The sequence below is a fragment of the Lontra canadensis genome, unplaced genomic scaffold (genome assembly GCF_010015895.1).
Source record: "Lontra canadensis isolate GAN:19392208 unplaced genomic scaffold, GSC_riverotter_1.0 scaffold107, whole genome shotgun sequence".
Lineage (NCBI taxonomy): Eukaryota > Metazoa > Chordata > Mammalia > Carnivora > Mustelidae > Lontra > Lontra canadensis.
In genome coordinates this window covers 674161-686395 of record NW_022631101.1, presented here as the reverse complement: position 1 = coordinate 686395, position 12235 = coordinate 674161, and the positions used below count along the sequence as shown (strand labels likewise).

General features: G+C 39.4%; 1 protein-coding gene across 1 annotated transcript in view; it reads left to right on the top strand.

Moving 5' to 3' along the window:
* The window catches only part of ZNF235 (zinc finger protein 235), a 39269-nt gene that overhangs the window by 12106 nt on the left and 14928 nt on the right, over positions 1-12235 (top strand). The gene's annotated exons all lie outside the window — the stretch shown is intronic.

The window sequence follows — 12235 nt, the reverse complement described above, 5'->3', positions numbered from 1 at the left end:
AAGGCCTTGTCTGACCACTGCTTAAAATGCCATCTCCCATCACACTCCATGCCCTTGACTTGCCTTAATTGTGTGTAAGCACTACACCACCAGACTGACTAGCATAGAGGATTTTGAAATTGTGAAATATACATAACATAGAATTTATTTTAGCTAGCGGCATTAAGTACATTCCTGTTGTTGCACAGCTGTCAACGCTGTCCATCTCCAGAACATTTCCGTCATCCCAGACTGCACTCTACACATCAGGCAGTGACTCCCTGTTCTCCCCTTACCCAGTTCCTAGTAACCACTGCTCTCCTTTCCGTGTTTATGCATTTGACCCTTGCAAGTACCTCACGTGAGTGGAGTCGTGCAGTGTTTGCCGTTAGTGTCTGGTTTCTCTCTCTTAGCGTAATGTCTTCAAGGTTGATGGTGTCGTATGTTAGAACTTCCTTCTTTTTTATGGCTGAATAATAGTTCACTGTATGTACACACCACATCTTCTTCATCTGTTGTTGGACATTTGGGTGATTTGTACCATTTGGTTATGGTGAATAATGCTGCTGTGAACAGGGGTGTACAAGTATCTGTTCAGGTCCCTGCTTTCCATTTTTTGTGTGGATACCCAGACTAGAAATGCTGGATTGTATGGTAATGTTTTTTGATTATATTTGAGAGAGAGAGAGAGCATGCACGAGCGGGGTTGGGGGCGGGAGGGGCAGTGGGAGAGGGAGAAGCAGACTTCCCCACTGAGCAGGGAGCCCAACATGGGGTCGGAGCCCATGACCCTGAGATCGTGAGCTGAAGGCAGATGCTTAACCGACTGAGCCACCCAGGCACCCCTCGTTTGGTAATTCTATATTTTAATTTTTGAGGAATCGCCACACTGTTTTTCACAATAGTCACACTATTTTGTGTTCCCACCAACAATGCACAGGGTCCCAGTGTATTGGGACATACGCTTCTCATCCTTACACTTGCTGTTTCGTGTGGGTCCTTATTTTCTAATAATAGCCAGCCCAGTGGGTACCAAGTGATATCTTGTTTTGATGTGCACTTCTCTAATAATTAGTGAAACTGAGCATCTTTCCATGTGCTTGTTAACCATTCGTCCATCTTCTTCGGAGAAATGTGTGGGCAAGTCATTTGTCCATTTTTGAGTCGCGTTTGTTTTCTGTTGAGTTTTAGGAGTTCTCTGTATTCTGAATACTAATCCCTTGCTAACTGGATATGTGATTTGCAAATATTTTCTCATTCTGTGTGTGGCCTTTTTCTCTATTGCCAGTGTCTTTGGATGCATAAGAATTTTTAATTTTCATGAAAGTTTCAAATGTGTCTGTTTCTTTTATTTCCTGTGCCTTTGGGGTCCTATCCAAGAAATCATTGTCAAGTCCAATATCGTGAAACTTTTGTCCTATGTTTTCTCCTAGGAGTTTTATAGTTTTAGCTCCTATGTTTAGATCTTTGATGCATTTTGAAATAATTTTTGAAAATGGAATAAGGAATGGTCTGACTTCATTGTTTGGCATGTGGATGTCCAATTTTTCTAGCACCATTTATTGAAAAGACTGTCCTTTTCCCATTGAATGGTCTTGGCACGCTTGTCAAAAACCATTTGACTGTGTATGTGATGGTTTAGTTCTGAGCTCTCTAGACTGTTCCCTTGGTCTGTATGTGTTTACACCAGTATGCCGCTGTTTTGACTACTGCAGTGTTATAATAAGTTTTGAAATCAGGAAGTGACTGCCTCCAACATTTTCTTTTCTTTTTTTTTTATTAACATATAATGTATTATTTGCCCCAGGGCTACAGGTCTGTGAATCGTCAGGCTTACACATTTCACAGCACATACCCTCCCCGATGTCCATCCCCCATCCACGCTATCGCTACCCCTTCACAGCCCCAGCAACCCTCAGTTTGTTTTGTGAGATTAAGAGTCTCTTACGGTTTGTCTCCTTCCCCGGTCCATCTTATTTCGTTTGATCTCTCTGATATGAGGAATTTGAGAGGCAGGGTGGGGGGCTATGGGAGGTAGGAAACGAAACAACTTTTTTCTTTTTTAAAGGTTGTTTTGGTGACTCAGGGAATTTCAGGATGGGTTTTTCTGTTTCTGTATTATCGGAATTTTGATAGAGATTGCATTGAATTTGTAGATCCTTTTGAGTAGCATTGATATCTTTTTTTTTTTAACCCAATAGAAATGAAATCATTTTTATTTTTTTATTGTGTTAGTACCATACAGTACATCATTAGTTTTTGATGTAGTGTTTCATGATTCATTGTTTAAATATAACAGCCAGTGCTCCATTCAGTACGATATCCTAACAATATTAAACCTTCCAATCCATGAACTTGAACTGTCGTTCCATTTTTCTATATTTTTAATTTATCAGTGTTGTAGTTTTCAGTGTACATGTCTTTCACCTCCTTGGTTAAGTTAATTCTCAAGCATTTTGTTCTCTTTGGAATTATTGTATATGGAATTGTTTTCTTAATTTCCTTTTAGATTTTTCATTGTTTGTATGTAGAAATGCAGCTGATTTTGTGCATGACTTTGTTCCTTGCTACTTTGCTGAATTCATTTATTAAACGGTTTTTATGTGGAACCTTTAGGACTTTTCAAATATAAGATCATATTATCTATGAACAATTTTACTTCTTCCTTTCCAGTTTGGATGCCTTTTATTGGATGCCCAATTTCTTAGGCTAAAACTTCCAGTACTGTGTTGAATACTAGGGATGGAAGTAGGCATCCTTGCCTTAATCCTGATATTGGAGGAAAAGCTTTCAGTCTTTCACCATTGAGTCTGATGTATACTGTGTATTTTTCATTTAAAGCTTTCATTACATTGAGGCAGCATCCTTCTATTACTAGTTTGTTGAAAGTTTTTATCATGAAAGCATTTTGAGTTTTGTCATTTGCTTTTTCTGCATTAACTGAGATGATTATTGATTTTTTTTTCCTTTATTCTGTTAATGTGGCATATCACATTGATTTTTTGGTGTGTTGAACCATCCTTGCATTTCAGGAATAAATCCCACTTGGCTGTGTTGTAGTGTCCTTTTAATATACTAATGAATTTGGTTTGCTAGTATTTTTAGATCAGTGGTCATAAGGGATATTCGTAGTTTCCTTTCTACTGTGTCTCTGTCTGGCTTTAGTGTCAGGCAATACTGGCCTCACAGAATAAGTAGGAAGTGCTCCCTCCTCTACCATTTTGTTGGAAAAGTTGAACAAGGACTGAACATTCTTTTTTGTTGATTTTTTTTTTTTAAGATTTTTATTTATTTATTTGAGAGAGCATAAGAGCGAGAGAGATCATAGAGGGAACAGGAGAAGCAGACTCACCACTGAGCAGGGAACCTCGCGTGGGGCCCAGCCCCAGGACCCTGACATCACAGCCCCAGCCAAAGGCAGATGCTTCACCAACTGAGCCACCCAGGCACCCCAAGAATTGATATTCTTCTTTAAATAATTGATAGAATTCACCAGTGAAACCATCTGGTCCCTGCTTTTCTTTGTTGGGAAGTTTTTGATCACTAATGCAATCTTCTGAACAGTTACAGGTCTATTTAGGTTTTTTGTTTCTTTGTGATTCAACCTTAGGTTTGTGTTTCTAGGAATTTCTCCCTTCTATCTAGGTTATCCAATTTGTTGGCATTGAAATATTCATAGTGCTATCTTATAATCTTTCGTTTCTTTATGGTCAGTAGTAACGTCCCCACTTTCATTTCTTTTTTTTTTTTTTTTTAAGATTTTATTTATTTATTTACTTATTTGTTAGAGAGAGAGTGACCACAAGCAGGCAGAGTGGCAGGCAGAGGCAGAGAGAGAAACAGGCTCCCCCCGAGCAAGGAGCCCGATGTAGGACTCAATCCCAGGACCCTGGGATCATGACCTGAGCCAAACGCAGCTGGCTTAACCGACTGAGCCACCCAGGCATCCCGCCCACTTTCTTTATAATGTTAGTAATCTGAGTCTTCTCTCTTAGCCACTGTAGCTAAATTTTTGTCTATTTTGTTGCTCTTTTGAAGAGGCAGCAGTTGCTTCTCATTGATTTTTCTCTATTGTTTTTCTGATGTGTATTTGACTTATCTCTGCTCTTTGTTATTTCCTCCTGCTAACTATGGGTTTGGTTTGTTCTTTCTTTCTTCTTGTTAAAAGAGAGAGAGTGCACATGAGTAGGGGGGAAGAGCAGAGGGAGAGGAAGAGAATCTCAAGCAGACTTCACACCTAGTGCAGAGCCTGATGTGGGGCTCCATCCCACAGCCTTGAGATCATGAACTGAGCTGAAATCAACTCAGATACTCAACTGATTGAGCTACCCAGGCACCCCAGTTTGTTCTTTTTCTATTCCCTTATGATGTAAAATTTCTTTTTTTTAATGATGTAAAGTTTTTTTGTTATTTGAGATATTTTTTATTTTTTTCCAGTTTTATTGAGGTGAAATTGACATAATTGTCCAAGTTGTACAACATAATGATTTGATATTTGTATATATTACAGAATGATTACTATAATAAGTTTTGTTAACATCCATGACTTCATATAGTTGATTCTTTTCCTTGTGAGGAGAACTTTTAAGATACACTGTTCAGAAACTTTTTTTTTTTTTTTTTTTTAGATTTTTTTTTTATTTATTTATTTGACAGACAGAGATCACAAGTAGGCAGAGAGGCAGGCAGAGAGAGAGGAGGAAGCAGGCTCCCCGCTGAGCAGAGAGCCCGACGCGGGGCTCGATCCCAGGACCCTGAGACTATGACCCGAGCTGAAGGCAGAGGCTTTAACCCACTGAGCCACCCAGGCGCCCCTGTTCAGAAACTTTTAAACATATAATGCAGTATTGTTAACTATAGTTATCATGTTGTACATTACATCCCCAGAACTTATGATCTGTTTGTTAAAAGACTTGAGATCGAGAGAGAGATTTTTGTTGTTCTATATTTGTTTCACATACATCTTTTTTATTTTTCTTTTTTTAAAGATTTATTTATTTGACAGAGATCACAAGTAGACAGGCAGGCAGAGAGAGAGGAGGAAGCAGGCTCCCTGCTGAGCAGAGAGCCCAATGTGGGGCTCAATCCCAGAACCCTGGGATCATGACCTGAGCTGAAGGCAGAGGCTTTAACCTCCTGAGCCACCCAAGCGCCCTAAGTTTTTTTTTTTTTAACTCAATTAGCCAACATATCTTTAGTTTCAGAATGTAGTGTTTAGTAATTATCAGTTGCGTATAACATCCAGTGCTCATCATATCACCCAGTAAATTCAGTTAGCCAACATATAACACATCATTAGTCTCAGATACGGAGTTCAACAATTTGCCAGTTGCATATAACACCTGTGTCTTAAAGCTTTTTGCCCCTCTTTCATTATCACATTTGTGTTTAGTTGATTTTTTTTGTAGTGACACATTTCAATTCTATAATTTTTTTAAAAATTTTAGAGTGTGAGCAAGCATGGGGACAGGCGGGGGGGTGGGGGAGAGAATCCTCAGGCAGACCCTCCACTGAGCATAGACACAGGCCTTAATCCCATGACCCTGAGATCATGATCTGAGCTGAAATCAAGGAGTCACACCCTTAACCAACTGAGCCACACAGGCGCCCCTCAATTCTATAATTCTGATACCAGTTCTAATATGTGGGGGTTATTGCCATACTAAGCAATTAGTCAGGAGACCAACTGGGTATCATACATTTGAACTCAATTCTGACACCATCTGTCTGGATACAGCATCCAGTTCTACAGGTTAAGGGCTCGGTCCTACAAGATGCCCACCCCTCCCCCTTTACCCACTTTCAGCGGCCAGTCCCAAGTCCAAGTTGTTCACCGTGCTTCAGAAGTCCTTGCAGCCTCCACCTTGGGCTCAGTTGTTTTGCTCGAGGGGCTCGCAGAACTCAGTCTACTTACTAGGTTGTCAGTTTATTATAAAAGGACATAACCCAGAGGGGTGTGGAGCGTCCAGGCTCTCTCTGTGCTTCCCAGTCTCCCTGCATCTCCACGCGTCCACGGACCTTAGAGCTCCCCAACCCCCTTCTTTTCCGGTTTGTGTGGAGGCTTCATTTCTTGGGCCTGATCAGTGTGGTTATTGGCTCTTAGTGATTGATTCAGCCTTCTGCCCCTCTCCCTTTCCCAGAGGTCGGGAAGTGGGACTGAACGTTCCATGGCTCTCATGGCATCCTCGGGGGATTGCTAGAAGTCACCCCATTAACCTAAACTCCGATGTGGTTAAAGAGGTTTGTTAGGAAGTTCAGGACCCATGTCCCCTTTATGGCTGTGGGAGGGTTTCAGGAACTGAGAACAAGAGACCAAGTATTAAAACAAAGACACTCCCATTGTTCTTTTGTCCTAGGAAATTCCAAGGGTTTTGCCATGTGGGCTGGGAACTGGCGACCAAAATACATATTTATCGTAAATCACAATATCACATTTTATAGTGTTCAGTGGGTAGGTTTTATACATCCTTAATTTTTCAGAAGTTTATTTTTTGATGCTGTAGAATTATTCCATTTTTCAGTTATTTGCTTTTACAACATAGGAATACAATCAGTTTTTGACCTCCACCTGGTAGTCTGCAGTCTTCCCATATTGGTATATTCTAGAAGCATTTTTATATTTTTTTGTACATTCCTAAAGATTTTTCTCTGTAGAAAATCATGATGTACAAATGTATATTCTTTATTCTTTCCTTTCCAACATGAACACCTATGGGGTTTTTTGATGGCTTGTTTTCCTGAAAGCACGTGGACAGCATTCAGCCTTTCACCACTGATAATGGTATGAGCTGTAGGTTTTCTTACTGGGTTGAGTTTCCATCTGTTCTTAGTTTCGGCGTTTTTATCATGAATGGGGATTAGTATGTGTATATACCTATTTTGTAAAACGCTTAGTCTACTGAGATGACCATAAGATTTTCTCCTTTATGCTGTGAATATGGTAAAATGCATTGGTGATTTCAATGCTAAACAACCTTGCATTCCTTCTCTTAAAAAACAAAATTACGCTGACTACATTATTTATTTATTTATTTATTTATATATTTTTTTTTATAATTTTATTTTTTATAAACATATATATATATATATTTTTCCCCCAGGGGTACAGGTCTGTGAATCTCCACGTTTACAAACTTCACAGCACTCACCATAGCACATACCCTACCCAATGTCCATAACCCCCCCCCAACCCCCCTCTGCCCAGCAACCCTCAGTTTGTTTTGTGAGATTAAGAGTCACTTATGGTTTGTCTCCCTCCCAATCCCAACTTGTTTCATTTACTCTTCTCCTACCACATTAACCCCCCATGTTGTATCTCCTCTCCCTCATATCAGGGAGATCATATGATAGTTGTCTTTCTCCGATTGACTTATTTCGCTAAGCATGATACCCTCTAGTTCCATCCATGTTGTCGCAAATGGCAAGATTTCATTTCTTTTGATGGCTGCATAGTATTCCATTGTATATATATACCACATCTTCTTTATCCATTCGTCTGTTGATGGACATCTAGGTTCTTTCCATAGTTTGGCTATTGTAGACATTGCTGCTATAAACATTCGGGTGCACGTGCCCCTTCGGATCACTACGTTTGTATCTTTAGGGTAAATACCCAGCAGTGCAATTGCTGGGTCATAGGGTAGTTCTATTTTCAACATTTTGAGGAACCTCCATGCTGTTTTCCAGAGTGGTTGCACCAGCTTGCATTCCCACCAACAGTGTAGGAGGGTTCCCCTTTCTCCGCATCCTCGCCAGCATCTGTCATTTCCGGACTTGTTAATTTTAGCCATTCTGACTGGTGTGAGGTGGTATCTCATTGTGGTTTTGATTTGTATTTCCCTGATGCCGAGTGATATGGAGCACTTTTTCATGTGTCTGTTGGCCATCTGGATGTCTTCTTTGCAGAAATGTCTGTTCATGTCTTCTGCCCATTTCTTGATGGGATTATTTGTTCTTTGGGTGTTGAGTTTACTAAGTTCTTTATAGATTCTGGACACTAGCCCTTTATCTGATATGTCGTTTGCAAATATCTTCTCCCATTCTGTCAGTTGTCTTTTGGTTTTGTTAACTGTTTCCTTTGCTGTGCAAAAGCTTTTGATCTTGATAAAATCCCAATAGTTCATTTTTGCCCTTGCTTCCCTTGCCTTTGGCGATGTTCCTAGGAAGATGTTGCTGCGGCTGAGGTCGAAGAGGTTGCTGCCTGTGTTCTCCTCAAGGATGTTGATGGATTCCTTTCTCACATTGAGGTCCTTCATCCATTTTGAGTCTATTTTCGTGTGTGGTGTAAGGAAATGATCCAATTTCATTTTTCTGCATGTGGCTGTCCAATTTTCCCAACACCATTTATTGAAGAGGCTGTCTTTTTTCCATTGGACATTCTTTCCTGCTTTGTCGAAGATTAGTTGACCATAGAGTTGAGGGTCTATTTCTGGGCTCTCTATTCTGTTCCATTGATCTATGTGTCTGTTTTTGTGCCAGTACCATGCTGTCTTGATGATGACAGCTTTGTAATAGAGCTTGAAGTCCGGAATTGTGATGCCACCAACTCTGGCTTTCTTTTTCAATATTCCTTTGGCTATTCGCGGTCTTTTCTGGTTCCATATAAATTTTAGGATTATTTGTTCCATTTCTTTGAAAAAAATGGATGGTACTTTGATAGGAATTGCATTAAATGTGTAGATTGCTTTAGGTAGCATAGACATTTTCACAATATTTATTCTTCCAATCCAGGAGCATGGAACATTTTTCCATTTCTTTGTGTCTTCCTCAATTTCTTTCATGAGTACTTTATAGTTTTCTGTGTATAGATTCTTAGTCTCTTTGGTTAGGTTTATTCCTAGGTATCTTATAGTTTTGGGTGCAATTGTAAATGGGATGGACTCCTTAATTTCTCTTTCTTCTGTCTTATTGTTGGTGTAGAGAAATGCGACTGATTTCTGTGCATTGATTTTATATCCTGACACATTACTGAATTCCTGTACAACTTCTAGCAGTTTTGGAGTGGAGTCTTTTGGGTTTTCCACACATAGTATCATATCATCTGCGAAGAGTGATAGTTTGACTTCTTCTTTGCCGATTTGGATGCCTTTGATTTCTTTTTGTTGTCTGATTGCTGAGGCTAGGACTTCTAGTACTAAGTTGAATAGCAGTGGTGATAACGGACATCCCTGCCGTGTTCCTGACCTTAGTGGAAAAGCTTTCAGTTTTTCTCCATTGAGAATGATATTTGCGATGGGTTTTTCATAGATGGCTTTGATAATATTGAGGTATGTGCCCTCTATCCCTACACTTTGAAGAGTTTTGATCAGGAAGGGATGCTGTACTTTGTCAAATGCTTTTTCAGCATCTATGGAGAGTATCATATGGTTCCTGTTTTTTCTTTTATTAATGTGTTGTATCACATTGATTGATTTGCGGATGTTGAACCAACCTTGCAGCCCTGGAATAAATCCCACTTGGTCGTGGTGAATAATCCTTTTAATGTACTGTTGAATCCTATTGGCTAGTATTTTGGTGAGAATTTTTGCATCTGTGTTCATCAAGGATATTGGTCTGTAGTTCTCTTTTTTGATGGGATCCTTGTCTGGTTTGGGGATCAAGGTGAGGCTGGCCTCATAAAATGAGTTTGGAAGTTTTCCTTCCATTTCTATTTTTTGGAACAGTCTCAGGAGAATAGGAATTAGTTCTTCTTTAAATGTTTGGTAGAATTCCCCCGGGAAGCCGTCTGGCCCTGGGCTTTTGTTTGTTTGGAGATTTTTGATGACTGTTTCAATCTCCTTACTGGTTATGGGTCTGTTCAGGCTTTCTATTTCTTCCTGGTTCAGTTGTGGTAGTTTATATGTCTCTAGGAATGCATCCATTTCTTCCAGATTGTCAAATTTGTTGGCATAGAGTTGCTCATAATATGTTCTTATGATTGTCTGTATTTCTTTGGTGTTAGTTGTGATCTCTCCTCTTTCATTCATGATTTTATTTATTTGGGTCCTTTCTCTTTTCTTTTTGATAAGTCTGGCCAGGGGCTTATCAATCTTATTAATTCTTTCAAAGAACCAGCTCCTAGTTTCGTTGATTTGTTCTATTGTTTTTTTGGTTTCTATTTCATTGATTTCTGCTCTGATCTTTATGATTTCTCTTCTCCTGCTGGGTTTAGGGTTTCTTTCTTGTTCTTTCTCCAGCTCCTTTAGGTGTAGGGTTAGGTTGTGTACCTGAGACCTTTCTTGTTTCTTGAGAAAGGCTTGTACCGCTATATATTTTCCTCTCAGGACTGCCTTTGTTGTGTCCCACAGATTTTGAACTGTTGTATTTTCATTATCATTGGTTTCCATGAATTTTTTCAATTCTTCTTTAATTTCCTGGTTGACCCATTCATTCTTTAGAAGGATGCTGTTTAGTCGCCATATATTTGGGTTCTTTCCAAATTTCCTCTTGCGATTGAGTTCTAGCTTCAGAGCATTGTGGTCTGAAAATATGCAGGGAATGATCCCAATTTTTTGATAACAGTTAAGACCTGATTTAGAACCAAGGATGTGATCTATTCTGGAGAATGTTCCATGTGCACTAGAGAAGAATGTGTATTCTGTTGCTTTGGGATGAAATGTTCTGAATATATCTGTGATGTCCATCTGGTCCAGTGTGTCATTTAAGGCCTTTATTTCCTTGTTGATCTTTTGCTTGGATGATCTGTCCATTTCAGTGAGGGGAGTGTTAAAGTCCCCTACTATTATTGTATGATTGTCGATGTGTTTCTTTGATTTTGTTATTAATTGGTTTATATAGTTGGCTGCTCCCACGTTAGGGGCATAGATATTTACAATTGTTAGATCTTCTTGTTGGACAGATCCTTTGAGTATGATATAGTGTCCATCTTCATCTCTTATTATAGTCTTTGGTTTAAAATCTAAGTGATCTGATATAAGGATTGCCACTCCTGCTTTCTTCTGATGTCCATTAGCATGGTAAATTCTTTTCCACCCCCTCACTTTAAATCTGAAAGTGTCTTCGGGTTTAAAATGAGTTTCTTGTAGGCAACATATAGATGGGTTTTGTTTTTTTATCCATTCTGATACCCTGTGTCTTTTGATTGGGGCATTTAGCCCATTAACATTCAGGGTAACTATTGAGAGATATGAATTTAGTGCCATTGTATTGCCTGTAAGGTGACTGCTATTGTATATTGTTTCTGTTCCTTTCTGATCTACTACTTTTAGGTTCTCTCTTTGCTTAGAGGACCCCTTTCAATATTTCCTGTAGAGCTGGCTTGGTGTTTGCAAATTCTTTCAGTTTTTGTTTGTCCTGGAAGCTTTTAATCTCTCCTTCTATTTTCAATGATAGCCTAGCTGGATATAGTATTCTTGGCTGCATGTTTTTCTCGTTTAGTACTCTGAATATATCATGCCAGCTCTTTCTGGCCTGCCAGGTCTCTGTGGATAAGTCTGCTGCCAATCTAATATTTTTACCATTGTATGTTACAGACTTCTTCTCCCGGGCTGCTTTCAGGATTTTCTCTTTGTCACTAAGACTTGTAAATTTGACTATTAGGTGACGGGGTGTGGACCTATTCTTATTGATTTTGAGTGGGGTTCTCTGAACCTCCTGGATTTTGATGCTTGTTCCCTTTGCCATATTGGGGAAATTCTCTCCAATAATTCTCTCCAATATACCTTCTGCTCCCCTCTCTCTTTCTTCTTCTTCTGGAATCCCAATTATTCTAATGTTGTTTCGTCTTATGGTGTCACTTATCTCTCGAATTCTGCCCTCGTGGTCCAGTAGTTGTTTGTCCCTCTTTTGTTCAGCTTCCTTATTCTCTGTCATTTGGTCTTCTATATCGCTAATTCTTTCTTCTGCCTCATTTATCCTAGCAGTGAGAGCCTCCATTTTTTATTGCACCTCATTAATAGCTTTTTTTATTTCAACTTGATTAGATTTTAGTTCTTTTATTTCTCCAGAAAGGGCTTTTATATCTCCCGAGAGGGTTTCTCTAATATCTTCCATGCCTTTTTCGAGCCCAGCTAGAACCTTGAGAATCGTCATTCTGAACTCTAAATCTGACATATTACCAATGTCTGTATTGATTAGGTCCTTAGCCTTTGGTACTGCCTCTTGTTCTTTTTTTTGTGGTGAATTTTTCCGCCTTGTCATTTTGTCCAGATAAGAGTATATGAAGGAGTAAGTAAAATACTAAAAGGGTGGCAACAACCCCAGGAAAATATGCTTTAGCCAAATCAGAAGAGATCCCAAATCGTGAGGGGGGGGGGGG